The sequence below is a fragment of the Loxodonta africana genome, chromosome X (genome assembly GCF_030014295.1).
Source record: "Loxodonta africana isolate mLoxAfr1 chromosome X, mLoxAfr1.hap2, whole genome shotgun sequence".
Lineage (NCBI taxonomy): Eukaryota > Metazoa > Chordata > Mammalia > Proboscidea > Elephantidae > Loxodonta > Loxodonta africana.
The window spans coordinates 168,370,010-168,388,539 of NC_087369.1; positions in this window are offsets into that span (position 1 = coordinate 168,370,010).

Sequence of the window (18,530 nt, forward strand, 5' to 3'; positions counted from 1 at the left end):
ATAAGAAATTCTCTGCTCTGAGGAGCTCGTTGTTTTTTTTTTTTTTTTTGGTGGGAGTACACTCTAAAACGCAAGTGCAATTTAATATGACCAAAAAAACAAAAAACTAAACCAGTTGCCATTGAATTGATTCCGACTTGTGGCAACCCCATGTTGGTCAGAGTAGAACTGCTCCATAGGGTTTTCAATGGCTGATTTTTCAGAAGTAGATTACCAAGCCTTTCTTCTGAGGTGCCTCTGGGTAGACTGGAACTGCCAACTTTTCAGTTAGCAGCCGGAGCATTAACTGTTTGCACCACTCAGGGAATCCATTAATATGACAAATGCTATAAAGGGAAATACATATGAATGAAAATGGGGGAACAATTAGTTCTGCCTAAGGTATGAGAGATTGTCAGAGACAAGTGACATTTGAGATGGCCCTGAGAGAGTGAGAAGGGATGGGGCAGGTACTTGAAGTCAGGGGCTCTGTGTGGGGGAGGATGTTCGAAGCAGGGTAATGACTCAAAGTCACTGAAGCCTATAAGAGCATGGCGTATTCAGGACGTGCAAGTCGTGTAGCTGGAGCTTAGTGTTTCTGGGTGGAAAGGGGCCTGAGTGGTGGCCCAAAAATTCAAGCGGGGGCAGGATTGTGAAGGATGTTGTACAGCAGCAGCCTAAGGCATATGAGCCTTGTCCTATAGCTATCATTCTATAGGTGGTAGCCATGACAATTTGTGTGACATGGTTTAGAAAGGCACCCCTGAAGCTTCAGCGTCCAGGATGGACCGGCTGCAAGATCAACTAGAAAAACTCTTAAATGCGTAGTGAACACTGGCCACAGGAGCACGGCTTCATTTTTTTCTGTGAGTGCCTGGCTTTGCTTGGCATTATTCCCTATCAAGAAGACAGTGGACTGATGGTTCTCCTTCCTGCATAGCAAGCAACACACAAAAAGTTATAGAAAGAGCTTCCATTAACACAGGCTGTACAAGTACCACAGGGTCTTGGTCAGGCTTGGACAATTTGGGATCTAGTCACAGCTTTTGCGTTTTCCTGCTTTGTGACATTGAAAAAGGCACATAGCCTCCCTGAACCTCATTTTTCTTATATGTAAGGTACATATAAGATACAGAATAAATTATCTAGGATTAGAAAGTTGAATTTAGAACAGATTAATGAAATAGCAAAAATTTAAATGGGTTATTATACTTATCATGTTAAAGGGGAATAAGAAAAACTTATCATGTTAAAGGGGAATAAGAAGAGAGAGAAAATTTATGGAAAACTCTTTCAGTTTGTCATCGTGTGTTGCTATGGTTCTAGAAGCCATGTTACTGGTATTTCAAATACCAGCAGGGTCATCCATGGTAGACAGATTTCAGGGGAACTTCCAGGCTAAGACAGACTAGGAAGAAAGGCCTGGTGATCTGCTTCTAAAAAATTGGCCAATGAAAACCTTAGGGATCACAACAGGATATTGTCTGATATAGTGACTTGAGCATACCAGCAATGGTGAAGATGGGCAGGACCGGGTAACATTTTGTTCTGTTGTACATGGGGTCACTATGAGTCAGAGCCAACTGTATGGCAACCAACAACAATGACATATAACAACTGTCATTTCTACAGATTACAAATGAAAGCCAAATGTGCCACATGAAAATCCCAGTTCTCTCCAGTGTCCCCAACATCGTATCTTCTGATTTTGCTCCTGAATAGAGAGGACCAGAGGCTTGTGTTTCCAAGAGTCCAGAGCACTGGCATCAGCTTCCATGGTAACGTTTGATCCTGTACTGGAAACTCTATCACTCAGCCCCAGGTAACCCTTACTTGGTATCCCCCCAATTCCAGCATGTTTTTCTCTCTCTCCTCTCCCCACAACAACCCCTGAGTTCTCAGTTTTCTCAGTTTATAATCCTTTTTCCTTTCTGATCTCCAGACCTTCCAAATGGCAAGCTGACTTCTCTCATCGGAATTGCAGGCGCACAGCTTGGCCCTTTAGCCTCAGCGCCCTTTCCTGCAACCTGGGAGGACAGACGAACTGTGAATTCCTCCCTGGTTCCTGAAGTTCATACCCGAAAGACTAATTGATTAAATGCCTGCTGAATGAACGCTACAAAACAAGGTGAATGTCAGCAATGACTGGAGCTAGACGTAGGAGTGGTTTACAGACTTTGCATGTAACGCCTTCAAATTAAAAACAAAACAAAACAAAAAGCCCATCCCTGTCAGGTCAATTCCGACTCATAGTGACACTACAGGACAGAGTAGAACTGCCCCATAGGGTTTCCAAAGAGCTCCTGGTAGATTTGAACCGCCGGCCTTCTGGTTAGCAGCCGTAGCTCTTAAGCTCTAAGTCACCGGGGTTTCCAGCCTTCACATAAGTTAAAAGTAATATAAATTTTTCAGTAGAATTTTAGAACCCTGGTTTCTTTTTTTCTAAATATTGGTTAACATACAATTTTATTTAATATAAAATTAAATATTCATTGGGCTTATTTAAAGCTAGGAAAGAAATGTACATTGGAAGAGAGTGAGTGTTATTTTCACTTGGAAAATAGGATAAAAAATACACAGTTGTGATAAAATATTGAGTGATACTGATAACATAATTTTATATTGTGTTCTCAGCACTTTCAACGATGGCCTGGCACAGATGAGGTGCCCAGATATTTGTAGAGTAAATGAGTGAATACAAAAATGATCCAACACTTCATGTAGATTAGTTCAACAAAAATGTATCATGTGGATGACTTCTGGTATCCAGTTTGACATGTAAAGAGCTTTGAAGATATCCAATCTCTCTGCGGCAGCATGGATGTGTGCCGTCTAGATTTCCATATGGGTAAGAACTTGCTGTTGAGCTGCCAGAAGTGCAGTTAACCGACCATCTCTGTTAGCTCCTTCAGAAAACCTTTTCTATGTGAGGCCATGCTCTTCCCAGGTAATCCCCAGCTAATGACTAAAATACTGATAAAAGGGCTTGGCCATTTTGTCAAGGTGGGACTCCACTAACTCTTCCTCTTTGCTCCAGAGCTCTGCTTTGGGTTGGCCAATCATTTGTCAAATTTCATCGTTGTCTGAGGTTCTCCTGCCCATTTTTGTTTCCTCCACCCTTTCTTTCACAGGTATCCAAACCTACAATCTAGTTTAAGCAGAAAAGTAGTGTGCAACATATGAAAACATTAAAAGCTACCTTTTTTTTTTTCTGGTCTAAGCATTTAAAACATTTGTTAGAACAAAGGAAATTTTTTTTTTTTTTAATGTTCCATTGAGTTAAAGGAAAGCACTCAGTCATCATGCTGCTGATGGTCGCCCTTGCCTGGCTCCGTTCTCTGCAAACCTCCCCCTGCCCATTAGCATGGAGCCTTTCTCCCAGGAGACTAAAGCAGCAGTTTCAACACCAAAGAGCGTCACTGACCGAAGGATAACAAGGTGTGACAAGGACTGACAGCGATTTCTCCACACCATTCAGAATAGCAAGGGAGCCTGTACTCCCCCATGGGGCTTTGTCTCCCCAATGACTGTGCCTTGGAAATGCATTTATTACATTTTGTTCTGTGACTTGACTCTAAGACATAAGAAAAAATAATTTTTTTTTTTTTTTAAAGAGCAGCATAGGGCTCAAGTACTTATTTTGGCTTTTTGGAGGCTGAATCAATACAGCAACTAGCTGATTCTCTAATATTCACCCCTCCCGTGTGCTGGGTGCTTGGCAGTTGAAGACTTTGCTTTCCACGATTTTATGTGAATCTTCTAACAGTCTTGTAAGGGGCCAAGGGCAGATATTATTATCTGTACATTACATATAACGAAAAGGAGGTTCAGAGAGGTCATGTGCCTTTTTCAATGTCACAAAGCAGGAAAATGCAAAAGCTGTGACTAGATCCTAAGTTCCAGTTTGACCAAGACTCATCCTGCTATGTAACATGGCTTGAGAGATGTAGCTCCAAATGAAATACAAAAGGACACCTGTGATTTCAGCCCAAGATTTAATCAAATAGGGGTTGGTACATAATAACAAATGCGGAACATTTGTTTCTTTATTCTATTTGCTTGAGATGCAAGAGAAAACAAAATGTCCATTAGCGAAAATTACTTTCAAGCATAATACTCACATGCCCTGCTTAAGTATTAAAAGCTGTCAGTTGTTCATATGCACAAAGACCCCATTTTTGTGCAAAAAGCGAATCTAATTCTGACTCACAATGAAGGGTAAGTGGTACAATGACTCAGGAATGGAAGAAATGTTCTGCCATTGGCATTTGGCTACCAACGGACCTGCTAGACTACTAGATTAGACTCATTAGTAAGCCATTGGCCATACTATGACTATTGAAAATATGTCCAACAATCTTTTGCCCCAGGAAACAAATGAAATCGGACAGTTATGCGGGGATTTTTTTTTTTTTTTGGTACTCTCCAACTAAGCTGAATGTATTCACTAGAATCAGAAAGTTGGATTTACAATAAATTAATGAAGACAGTGAAATTTCTAAATGGGTAATTACACTTATCATATTAACAGGGAATAATAAAAGAGATATAAAGCATATGGAAATATGATTTATTCAGGAGAAGAATTAGGGAAGAAAAGAGTTTTTTTGTTTTTACAGAAGCAATGTATAAATACCACTCTATGGTAAAAAACAATTTCAAACAATGCAGAATAAAGATAAAAATGGAAACTGCGCCTTTAATTCCCCCTTCCTTCCCCAGATACAACCAATGTGTATCCTTTGTACGTGTAGAAGTAGACATTTTTATAGAAATTGGACTTTGCTGTATTTGGTATCCCAACACTCTCTCATTTTCACAAAATGATATATCTCAGAGCTCTTTCTATGTCAGTGCATACATGATTATGTTGAAGTGTATCTCTTTTTAATCCATTACCGCAGTTTATCTAGCCACTCTTCAATTAATAGCCATTTCAGTTGTCTCTCAACAATGGTGTGCTGAGCAGCCCCCTACATGCCCCTTTGTGCATGTGAGTGAGTCTTTTTCTAGAATAAATACCCAGAAATTAAATTCTGGGTTTGATGTGTCTGTGCATTTAGAATTTATGCACAGTAACTCAAAAGATTAAATAGGAAGCTTAGGGGACAGTGAGTTTATGTTAATGGTGGAGGAGCAACTAGGAAAAGGAGGGTGAGAATGGTTGCACAACTGGAAAGATGTAATCGATGTCACTGAATAGCACATGTAGAAACTGTTGAATTGGTTTATATTCTGCTGTGTATATTCTCAACAACAAATAAATTATTAAAAAAAAATTTATCTAGACCCTGTCAAATTACCCTCTTTAAAGACTACCTATTTATCTTCAATACCATACGAGACTAAATGTTTACTCACAATATTGCATATTACTAATAATTTAAAACTTTGCCAAACTCAGAAACGGATAGGAGCTGGTTAAAAGGACGCGGGAAATACAGTATGGAGGGGAAGGGTGTGCTGTCAGATTACAGGTATAGCAACTAGGGTCACATAACAATGTGTGTATAAGTTTTTGTATAAGAAACTAACCTGAGCTGTAAACTTTCACTTAAAGCACAATAAAGGAAAGACTTTGCCAAAATGTTGGAGAGATAATCTTATGTTTGTTAGTAATTCTAATTTTCCTAATTAATAATTGATTGAGCATCATTTCAGATGTTTATTGCCCATATAATCCTTTTGTAAAATGTTTTTATAATTGTTGCCTATTTTCCTATTGTTTTGTATACGTTTGACTTACTGATTGTTAGAAGGTCTCCATATATCAGATATTAATCTTTTCTCTGTTGTATTTGTTTCACATGTTTTCTCTCAGTCTGCTACTTACTTTTTCTTAGGGTGTCTCTCCTTAAGTAAATACCTACACCTAAAATCTGTTGCTTTTTTCCTATAGGCTTCTGGGTTTTCTGACTTGGTTAGGAAGGCCTTTTCTGCCTCAACATTATGTGTCTTAGTTATCGAGTGCTGTTTGGCTATAGCAGAAATACCACCAGTAGATGGCTTTAACAACAGGAGTTTATTTTCTCACAGTCTAGGAGGCTAGAAGTCCAAATTCAGGGCGCCAGCTCCAGGGGAAGGCTTTCTCTCTCCATTGGCTCTGGAGGGAAGTCCTTGTCATCAATTTTCCCCTCATCTAGGAGCTTTTCGGAGCAGGGATTCCAGGTCCGAAGGACACACTTTGCTCTTAGCGCTACTTTCTTGGTGGTATGAGGCCCCCATGTCTCTCTGTTGGATTCTTTCTTTTATACCTCAAAAGTGATTGACTTAAAACACAACTTAATCCTGTAATTCGAGTCCTGCCTCTAAGCCTGCCTCATTAATATCACAGAGATAGGGTTTACAACACACAGGAAAATCACATCAGCTGACAAAATGGTGGACAATCACACAGTACTGGGAATCATGGCCTAGCCAAGTTGACACACATTTTGGGGGGAAAACAATCCAATCTACAATATCATAAAAAAAAGAAAAGAACCTCACAGTTTTTCTGATAAGTTTAAAATTTTGCTGTTTTCATACTTAGATGTTTAATCCATATGGAATTTGATTTTGAAATGACCCAATCTTATATTATTATTTTTTATGGAGAGGAAATTGTCCTGAGACCCTTTGGTAAATATTGTATTTATTCCTGACTGATTTAGTGTATACCAAGTTCCTCTGTAAGCCTGTTTGTTTCTAGATTTTGTTTTCTGTTCAATTGACGTATTCTTCTAGTCCTGTGCCAGTACTGCACTCTCTTAATGACTTTAACTAGCACAGGTCCCTCCCCTACTCCACAGTGTGCTCTGTGAAACACACCTCCACTCTTCTTACTTATTTTATTTTCCAAGCAAGTTTTTGAGTCAGCTTGTGAAATTCTCTTATAAAAATGTTAATTTTTTCATTGGGACTGTGTTGGATTTATGAATCATCATTAGCTATGTTGCCTTCCTAATTCCTGAAGTTGAATAGGCGTGCATTTATTTGATCTTCTCCAACTCTGCATTCAGACTTGACAAAGGTTCGCAAATGTGCTTGCTTTCAAAAAACAAAAAAACTGGCTTTTGGTCTTATTAAGACTGTTTTTAATGTCTATTTCATTAATTTCTGCCTTTATCTGTTAGCAACCTTCCCTACTTCTTTCTTTTTGCCAGCACTTAGAATAAAAGGAGAGGTGTGTTAATGTCCCTCAATGTGATTGTGAAATATGTCAAAAAATTTTTTATTTCCAGAATTTTTGCTGTATACATTTTAAAACAGTGTCTAGATTCAGTAAGGTTTATGGCTGCTATATCTTACAGGCAGATGAAACATTTTCTCAATATTAAAAATTATACCCTATGGCTTTCTTTGTCCAGCTTAATCCTTTTAGATTTGAATTCTACCTTGTGTTATCATACCTACCCTTTTTCCTAAGTCCTTGGGATATACATTTTTAAAATTTTCTATCCCTTAATTTTTAATCGGGAACCCTGGTGGCATAGTGGTTAAATGCTATGGCTGCTAACCAAAGGTCGGCAGTTCAAATCCACCAGATGCTCCTTGGAAACTCTACGGGGCAGTTCTACTCTGTCCTATAGGGTCGCTATGAGTTGGAATTGACTTGATGGCAACGGGTTTGGTTGTTTTTGGAATTTTTACTTACTCTCTGTCCTATTGGTGTAGGTCTGCCTACTGTCAATAGAACGTAGCTGGATTTGTAACTTTGGCTCTGAAAGCCATATTGGTAACAGAGGAATGCGATAGCGCACGTTTACTATGATAACCAATGTATTCCTGCCACCGATTTTTAAGTTGTCTGTTTACCACACATTTCTGCTTGGTTTTCTCCAACTTTACCCCTTACCATTTGTTACACTGACCAAGTTTTATTTCTTCCATTTTTCCTTCTGTTTCTATTTTCAAATAGTTTACACACATTTAAACTTCTTTTTTTTTTTTATCAACATCTAGATCTAATCCATATTTCTATGTTCTCTCTGAAAAAGAAGCAAGTCTGTTACTTCTTCCCATCCCTCTGTATAATAATTATCCAAGGTTTTTATTCTAAATTGTATTGATCCTCTAAGTATGTAACATGATATAAAAACATTTAGGTGTAACCAGCAGTCATACTGGCTTCTTTATTCACCACTCATGCATCCAGTATCAGCTTCTTTCTTGTTTTGCTTGAAGTGCATTCTTAATTATTTCTTTCAGGAGGGTCTGTAGGTCGTAAACTTCCTAACCCCTTTTATGTCCAAACATAGCTTTAGCTTACCCTCACATTTGCATGCTGCTTTGGCTGGATATTGATTTCTTGGCTCAAAATAATTGTCATGGGGAGTTACTTATGGTCTGATTTTTGTCTCACTCCTCTGAAATATCACCAGAATGTGTCTAGATGTTTGGGAGTGGAGAATCCTGTCTCTACCCTTCCTGCGTGATTCTCAGCAGGGTCTTTCACTCTGAAATACCATGTGTTTCCTCCACTCTGGGGACAGTTTCTGGCTAGCTCTCGGATTACTTCCTCCGTGGAGGAACACAATCAGAATGGTCCTTAGAAGCAAGGATGACAAGACTTGCATTTGTTTATTTTAGACACATCATCCTGTTTGGTAAAATATGGACTCAAACATACCAACGATCATGAAGCTGGCACAGGACCAGGCAATTTTTCATTCTGTTATACATAAGGGTGCTGTGAGTCGTAGCCGAGTTGCCAGCAACTAACAACAACAACAACATCCATTCACTTGGTTCCAGCTCTCTTGACTCTTATTAGTGATTGTTGTAATTTCTATCTCCGAACATTTTTTTTCTTCCCAGTTTTCCATCTCTTGTCATTTTATTCTACAGTCTGAGATATTCCCTCAACTTTATCTTTCAAATCATGAATTGGTCTTTCATTATTTCTAATTTGCTATTCGACCTTTCAATTAAATGCCATATTTGCTAATAATTTTTTAATGTCTAAATACTTTTTTCTTACTGTCTGATTTTTCTTCATTGCATTCTTCTATCCCTTAGTGGATTAAACATCCATTCACATTCCTCTAAGTATTTAAATTAACATTTTGGTAAATTCCTCTTTTCCCTGGATTGTGTATTTCCTATAGAGTCAGTATGGAGCCATGGTGGCACAGTGTTTAAGAGCTGTGGCTGCTAACCGAAAGGTCAGCAGTTTGAATCCACACCCCACTCCTTGGAAACCCTATGCAGAGCAGTTCTACTCTGTCTTATAGGGTAACTATGAGTTGGAATCAACTCAATGGCAATGAGTTTTGTTTTATGGTTTCATAGATTCAGAGGAGCCCTGGTGGTGCAGTGGTTGAGAGCTAAGGCTGCTAACCAAAAGGTAGTTTGAACTCATCAGCTGCTCCTGGAAACCCTACGGGGCAGTTCTACTCTGTCCTATAGGGTCGCTATGAGTCAGAATCAACTTGACAGCAACAGGTTTTTTTTTTTCAGTAGAGGCAGATGTGGAGCTTTGTTCAGTTTACACATCCTGTTCCTTTTTGTTCATTTTCCTTGTTATCCCCATGTCTGATGATCCACTTTACTCTTGAATGAAGATCTACATTGGTTAGCCTAGGACTGAGGGGAGCAGGTTGTTGGCCCAACAGTCTTCTCCTCCGAATTGACTGTAGGTGGCTGACTAAGGTGCTGGGTAAGTGGATGAAGTGTCAACTGGTAGGCTTCTCTACAGGGTGGGCTTGGGGGCTTCTGCAATCCATTGTCAAAGTAAGTAGGGCTATATTCTACTGGTGGAGGATTTTAGAGCCTTTCTTATGGAGTGCTACTCTTCCTCTCCACCCACACCAGTACCACCGCACATATACACACATGCTTGCTGTGGAGACCCAGGACTTCTTCAAGCCCTTCTCTCTCTCTTTCTTTCTCCGGTTCCTACACTCTCCAAGGAGCCCTTTCCAGTCCATTTTTGGTTTAGTCGAGGGTCAAATGTCACAACTATATTGTCACTCTATATGTGTGTCTAGGAGAGGATGGATTTCTCTTAAATTCTGAATACTGTACATTAATTATCTTGGAAATTGTCCCAGGGATCCCTTGGCTTCTTTGTACTTGGTTTCTCTATTCTTGGAGTTTCTCTAATTATTCTGTCATTACCTTCGAAGTTGTTTGCTCCTGCTGTGTTTTAGGCAGTGTTTTTTTTCTGTCTCAGATAATTTGGTCACATCTGTTTCCAGAAGCTCCTCACAATTTCTTGGTCCTCGATTGCATTCCCTCTTGTTTTTCAGTTGTAGATATGTATGTGTGTACAGGAGTAGGGAGGGTATACAACGCACATGTATTATATTTCTGTGATTTTAAACAATTTGTACAGCAGGTCAAGTACACTATGTGATCACTCCAATATGGTCTAGTTGAAAATAATAACCACCCTTTCCTTGGCATCTAGCGCAAGGCCCTGTGTTAGGTGCTTCATATGCAGTATCACTGATGCGCAAACACTTCTAGAACAAAAGCTCCATGTGAGCAGGGATCATAGGGTGTCTTGTCCACTATTGTGTTCCTACTGCATAGCACGGTATCCAGCACATAGTAGCAGCTAAATAAATATTTGTTGAATGAATGAATGAAAAACCCCACATGGCAAGTAGCATTATTACCGCTTAGCAGATGATGAAACCTAGTTTCAGACAGGTTTATTAGCCTGCTCTAGGTTAAGATTGAAATTGTCAAGGATTTCATTTATTTTGGATCCACAATCAACACCCACGGAAACAGCAGTCAAGAAATCAAAGGATGCATTGCGTCGGGCAAATCTGTTGCAACAGACCTCTTTAAAGTGTTAAAAAGCAAAGATGTCACTTTCAGGATTAAGGTGCGCCTGACCCAAGTCATGGTGTTTTCAATCGACTCATATGCATGTGAAAGCTGGACAGTGAATAAGGAAGGCTGAAGAAGAATCCATGCCTTCGAATTACGGTTTGGTGAAGAATATTGAACATACCAGAAGAACGAACTAATCTGTGTTGGAAGAAGTACAGCCAGACTGCTCCTTAGAAGCAAGGATGGCAAGACTAGGTCTCATATACTTTGGACATGTTTTCAGATGGGATCAGTCCCTGGAGAAGGACATCATGCTTGGTAAAGTAGAGGGTCATCGAAAAAGAGGATGACCCTCAATGAAATGGATTGACACAGTGGCTGCAACAATGGGCTCTAACAAAGCAAGAATTGTGAGGATGGCGAAGGACTGGGTGGATTTTCGTTCTGTTGTACATAGGGTCCCTATAAGTCGGAACCAACCTGATGGCACCTACCAACAACAACAGGTGATAAGTCCCGAAGACAGGATTCAAATGTAGATCATTTGACCAAAGTTTGCTCTTACTACAATGCTACTGTAAGCAGTTCTTTAAAAGAAACTCTAGAAAGGAGATATGAGCTGTTGTTCTGTATCTGACTTTAGCTCTGGTTGTTTTCTCTATAGTGAAGTGATGTACCAAGCTTTGCCTTGGTGTGCTCTACACTGATCTCTTCAGTAGGACAACATGTGTAATTTTTGGGTGGCAGAGATGTAGCTTTGGAGCAAGTCATATCAATAAAGCCTGGGAGTTTTAATATATCACAGGTCCAAAGTGACCACACAGAGTATGGTCAATGAAAACAAAAAAAGACATTTTACTTTAGGGCAAATATATGGTACCCTGGTGGCTCAGTGGTTAAGAGCTTGGCTGCTAACCAAAAGGTTGGCAGTTGGAACCCACCAACCGCTCTTTGGAAGTGCTGTGAGGCAGTTCTACTCTGTCCTTTAGAGTCCCAATGAGTTGGAATTGACTTAACAACAACAGGCTTGGATTTTTTTTAAGACAAGGGAAGAAGTCCCACTGTGTTCTTTACTCATTAGATATTATCTGGAGAATTCTATTTACCTCTGGGAAATTAATAAGCATGTCACATACGGCATAGTAAAGGACCAGGGTATGTTTTAGATTTGGCTGTGCTAATGCTTTCAATTCCTCCTCCTCCCTTGTCCCTCCAGGCACTGCCTCCACTGTAGACCTCATCATTCTTTACTGTTTCAACAACTCACTGATTGTCTCCCTATTTACAGTCTTGCCACTTCAGTTCCATCCTCCACATAGCAGCCAGGGTGATCTTTCTAAAACAAGAATCAGATCTTAAAAACCCTCTGATTAAATCCCTTTAATGGTTCCCTTAGATACTAAGGATAAAATAGAATTAGAGGCAAGGCCCTGAGTGACCTGGACCTTCTACCTTCTCTAGCCTGGTCTCTCCCATCATTCGCTGCCCTTGCAATGGAGGATGTGGCCATGTTGCAGTGCTTTTGAAGTAGAACGCTGACATCGTTTCCTGAACCGAGGTAGTGTAGGTACCTAGAAGGAGTACTTTATTTTCTCTGAGTCCATTTCGTCTACATTATATGGCTAAGTCTACCTTATTTGTGCTCTGGTTCTTAAGGTCTAGGTTTCAGGATTCAATTGGATAAATACAATTAATATAATTACTTGCAAATGCTTATTTATGAAGATTGGTAAATTGGTTTTATTCCAGAAAACATAAATCTTAATCTCCTAATTTATTTTCCAAGTTACAAACATATTGGAGATCATTGGCATATGAGAGGCAGTGGCTAAGTAAAAGCTGGAAGGACCACGATCTGGAATCTAGAGAAGTAAGAGAGTCCTGGATGCATGAGAAGGGAAGTGAGTGGAGGCAGGTAAGGCGTGGGTGGACAGGGTAGGTCTGGGAGGTCTGAGAGTTGCCCAGTGCAGCCCTGCTCAGCCACCCAATCCAAGAGCAAACCTATGAGTGTTTACTCTGATTTTGTTCATGATTTCAGTTGTTTTTGGCCTCTCTCTAGCTTATTGTAGTCAGGAGGAAATCAGAGTCATTCAGAAGAATTTTATTTCTCATTCAGCCAACAATTATAGTCATTCATCTACTCACCCATTTCATTCGTCATTTACTTGGAAACTTGAATGTGACAAGCTTCGTAGTAGGTGTTGAAGTGTACTAGTTCTCTTACTGAGAAAGACCTTAAAAAAAACAACTGTTTGTTCTAATGGCAAATGGTTTAAAATAGTAACATTTACATCAGTTATTTCAGAGAAAGACCATTACATATGGAATTACAGTCGTTTCAAATTTTTGAGTTTGCTAAATAGACAAAGATTGTTTTATCATGTAAGCATCTGAAGAGCAGAAATATTTGCAACCATGCTTATGGTATTGTTGTTGTTAGCAGCCGTCATGTCAGTTCCAACTCATAGCTACCCTATGCACAATAGAACGAAACACTGCCCGGTCCTGCGCCATCCTCACAATTGTTGCGATGCTTGAGCCCATTGTTGCAGCCACTGTGTCAATCCATTTCGTTGAGGGTCTTCCTCTTTTTCTCTGACCCTCTACTTTACCTAGCATGATATTCTTCCTGACAACACATCCAAAGTATGTGAGATGTAGTCTTGCGATCCTTGCTTCTAAGGAGCATTCTGACTGTACTTCTTCCAAAACAGATTTGTTGGTTCTTTTGGCAGTCCATAGTATATTCAATATTTTTTGTCAACACCACAATTCAAAAGCGTCAATTCTTCTGTCTTCCAACTTCATTATCCAGCTTTCACATGCATGTGAGGTGATTGACAATACCATGGCTTGGGTCAGGGGCACCTTAGTCCTCAAGGTGACATCTTTGCTTTTCAACACTTAAAATAAGTCTTTTGCAGAAGATTTGCCCAATGCAATGCACCTTTTGACTTCTTGACTACTGCTTCCATGGGTTTTGATTGCGGATCCAAGTAAAATGAAATCCTTGACAACCTCTATCTTTTCTCTGTTTATCATGATGTTGCTTATTTGTCCAGTTGTGAGGATTTTTGTTTTGTTTATGTTGAGGTGTAATCCATACTGAAGACTATGTATGGTCTTTGATCTTCATCAATAAGTTCTTCAAGTCCTCATCACTTTCAGCAGGCAAGGTTGTTTCATCTGCATAATACAGGTAGTTAATGAGTCTTCCTCCAATTCTGATGCCCCGTTCTTCATATGGTCCAGCTTCTCAGATTATTTCCTCAGAATACAGATTGAATAGGTATGGTAAAAGGATACAACCCTGACGCGCACCTTTCCTGACTTTAAACCATGCAGTATCCCCTTGTTCTATTCGAATGAACTGCTTCTTGATCCATGTACAGATTTCTCATGAGCACAATTAACTGTCCTGGAATTCCCATTCTCTGGAACGTTGTCCATAATTTATTATGATCCACACAGTTGAATGCCTTTGCATAGTGAATAAAACACAGGTAAACATCCTTCTGGTATTCTCTGTTTTCAGCCAGGATCCATCCGACATCAGCAATGATATCCCTGGTTCCATGTCCTCTTCTGAAACTGGCCTGAATTTCTGGCAGTTCCCTGTCGATGTACTGCTGCAGCTACTTTTGAATGATCTTCAGCAAAATTTTGTAGACCATGTGATTGTCTGACTTAAAATGACCAATATCAGTCCATTTCAGGTCACTAATGCCTAGATATCGATCTTTATGTGTTTCCATTTCATTTTTCATGATTTCCAATTTTCCTAGATTCATGCTTCATACATTCCAGGTTCCAATTATTAACGGATGTTTGCAGCTGTTTCTTCTCATTTTTAGTCCTGGCACATCAGCACATGAGGGTCCCGAAAGCTTGACTCCATCCTTGTCATTAAGGTTGACTCTACTTTGAGGAGGCAGTTCTTCCCCAGTCGTATTTTGAGTGCCTTCCAACCTGTGGGGCTCATCTTCCAGCACTATATCAGACAATGTTCCACTGCTATTTATAAGGTTTTCACTGGCTAATGCTTTTCAGAAGTAGACTGCCAGGTCCTTCTTCCTAGTCTGTCTTAGTCTGGAAGCTCAGCTGAAACCCGCCTGCCACGGGTGACCCTGCTCGTATTTGAATACCGGTGGCATAGCTTCCAGCATCACAGTAACACACAAGCCCCTACACTATGACAAACTGACAGACACGTGGGGGTTTTTCATATTTATGCTAGTTCATATTTATTCATTTTATTTAGCCTTATTATTCAGTTGACTGCAACATGTTTTTTTAAGGTATCCTCGGTGGTGCAAACAGTTAATGGGCTCAGCTGCTAAGAGAAAGATTGGAGGTTTGAATCTACTGCAAAGCACCTGGGAAGAAAGGCCTGGTGATCTACTTAAGAAAAATCAGCCATTGAAAACCCTTTGGAACACAGTTCTACTCTGACACACGTGGGGTTGCCACGAATCGGAGTCATCTCAATGGCAACTTTTTTTTTTAAACATGTACTACGTCAGGCACTGTTCTAAGCTCTTTACAAATATTCGTCTACTTATTTCTCCTAACAACCCTCTGAGGGAAGGCCCCCAAGGAGCTGGATTTACACAATGGCTGCAATAATAGACTCACATATAGCACAAAGATTGTGAGGATGGTGCAGGACTGGGCAGTGTTTCTGTTGTACATAGGTCTCTGTGAATTGGAACCGACTTGATGGCACCCAACAACAACAACCCTATGAAGTAATTACTATCATTATCTGGATTTTACATATAAGGAAACTGAGGCACAGAAATGTGAAGTAAGCTGTCCAAGATCCCACAGCCAGTAAATGGCACTCGACAGGTTTCAAACACAAGCGGTCCGGCTCCAGAAACCAAGCCCTTAATAGGTATGCAATTTCCAATCATTTACTCATATAAAGTAATGGGCTGTGTTTTATGAAACCATCCACCTTGGAGTCCATGGAAAGATGACACATTTCAAGAATTGAACAGAGTGAGGCAGTCAAAGTGTCAAATACAAAAAATGTGACTTCAGCAGGGGCCCTGAAGTTTAGCTCTGTGGAGCGGGACTGGCCCGGGGAGGGCTGGGAGGAGAGTGTGGCCGTAGCCTGCCGAGCTGCTGGGGAATGGCTGTGATGTGGAAAGGCAGAGCTACCAACCAGACTGTGCAGGGAAAAAGCAGCAGGCTCTGGCAGTGGGTGGGAAGGAGGAGGGAGAGAGAGGCACGACATTCTGGCAGCGTCCATCTGTTGTCTTGTCGCTTGTCTGCCAGTTGAATTTAGCCAGTTGACTTCTAAAGCCAACTGCCCTTTACCTTAGAGCAGACTGTTGACAAACAATTTTGGCACTTACAAATAATGAAGGGAAGAGCTAGCTTGATCAATTAGTGCTTCTTGATAGAAATAGGGCAGAGAAGTCCCCATTCAGAAACACTCAAAACCGAGACCAGCCATCTTCTTCACTGAAGGACCCCACTGGGCCCGAAGCCTCTTCTGCTAATGATAAATCCTGCCCTGCTGTGGCTTCTCAATCCAGAGCTGATCAGAGGAGACAGCAGAGGGAAGAACGAACCATGGCCTCACAAACCCCCACTCAGAAAACTCCAGTGTTCCTGAAAGGTCAAATACACATTGCAAATAAGAAATTTTAGTTCTCCGAGTTGAAAATAAAGGAGTCTCTGGGTGGTGCAAACAGTTAAGTGCTCCTCTGCTAAGTGAAAGATCGGAAGTTTGGAAGAAAGGCGTGGAGATCTACTTCCAAGAAATCAGCCATTGAAAACCCTGTGGAGCACATTTCTACTCTGACACAGATAGGGTCACCCCGAGTCTGAGTCAACTCCACTGCAATTGGTTGGTTTTGGTTGAAAATAAGGGAAGAGGCTCCCTGCCTCCTCAATTCTTTCAGAATTAGTTTTAGATAGCTTGCCATTGTAAATTCTTTGTCTCTTTGAAGAGTAAGTAAATCTCTGGTGAGAACTCAGACCTGGAGGCCACTTCTTTAAAATGTTAACTTTAGTTGACCTACCCCTCCTTTCCAGTTTCCTGAAAGGAGATTAGCATCACCAAGCCCCAAATTGCAAATCTACCTCAGGTCATAAAGATACTAGAAAATTTGCAATTTTATTTTTGAAAATAATGCTGCAAAAGACCTTTTTAAAGTTTTGAAAAGCAAAGATGTCACTCTGATGATTAAGGTGTGCCTGACCAATTGATAAGATTGATCTTTTCAGGTGCCTTATATGCATGCGAAAGGTGGACAAAGAATAAGGAAAACAAAAGAAGAATGACTGCATTTGAATTGTGTTAGGAAGACTATTGACTAGACTGTGTTTTTGTTAGGTGCCCTCCAGGCACTTCTGACTCCTAGTGACCCTAGAGAACAGAGTAGAACTGCCCCCTAGGGTTTCCAAAGAGTAGCTGATGAATTCCAACTACACCTTTCGGTTAGCAGCCATAGCTCTTAACCACTGCACCACCATGGTCTGCCAGAGGAACCAACAAATCTGTCTTGGAGGAAGTATAGCCAGAATGCTCCTCAGAAGCAAGAATAGTGAGATTTTGTCTTGCTTACTTTTGAAGATTTTTACCAACTTCTGCAGTGTGAGGTTGATCAAACATGTAATCAAGATCCATTGATAATTACCTGGCTACAACTGATGACCGCCCTGACAGGGAACACAACAGAGTACCCCTGAGGGAGCAGGAGAGCAGTGGGATGCAGACCCCAAATTCTCCTAAAAAGACCAGACTTAATGGTCTGACTGAGACTAGAAGGACCCCAGTGGTCATGTCCCCCAGACCTTCTGTTGGCCCAGGACAGGAACCATTCCCAAAGCCAACTCTTCAGACATGGATTGGACTGGACAATGGGTTGGAGAGGGATGCTGGTGAGGAGTGAGCTTCTTGGATCAGGTGGACACTTGAGACTATGTTGGCATCTCCTCCCTGGAGGGGAGATGAGAGGGTAGAGGGGGTTAGAAGCTGGTGAAATGGACACGAAAAGAGAGAGTGGAGGGAGGGAGCGGGCTGTCTTATTAGGGGGAGAGCAATTGGGAGTATGTAAAAAAATAGCAAGGTGTATATAAGTTTTTGTGTGAGAGACTGAACTTGATTTGTAAACTTTCACTTAAAGCACAATAAAAATAAAAAAAAATGCATTGATAATTACTGGTGATTGGAATTAGAAACAGTGAAGAAGGATCTGTAGTTGGAAAGTATGACCTTGGTGATAGAAAGGACATGAAGATCACATGATAGAATTTTGCAAGACCAATGACTGATTCATTGCAAATACCTTTTTTCAACAACAAATGGCCACTCTACATGTGGACCTCGCCAGATGGACTACACGGACTGCAACAGTACATCCATGGGGAACTGCCAGAAAGTCAAGCTGGATTCAAAAGAGGATGTGGAACCAGGGACATCATCGCTAATGTCAGATGGTTCTTGGCCGAAAGCAGAGAATACCAGAAAGAGGTTTACCTGTGTTTTATTGACTATGCAAAGGCATTCTACTATGTGGTCATAAGAAATTATGGATAATGTTGCATAGAATGGGAATTCCAGAACACTTAATTGTGCTCATGAGGAATATTTACATAGATCAAGAGGCAGTTGTTCGGTCAGAACAAGGGGATACTGATTGGTTTAAAGTGAGGAAAGGTGTGCATCAGGGTTGTATCCTTTCACCATACCTATTCAATCTGTATGCTGAGGAAATAATCTCAGAAGGTGGACTATATGAAGAGGAATGGGCATCAGGATTGGAGGA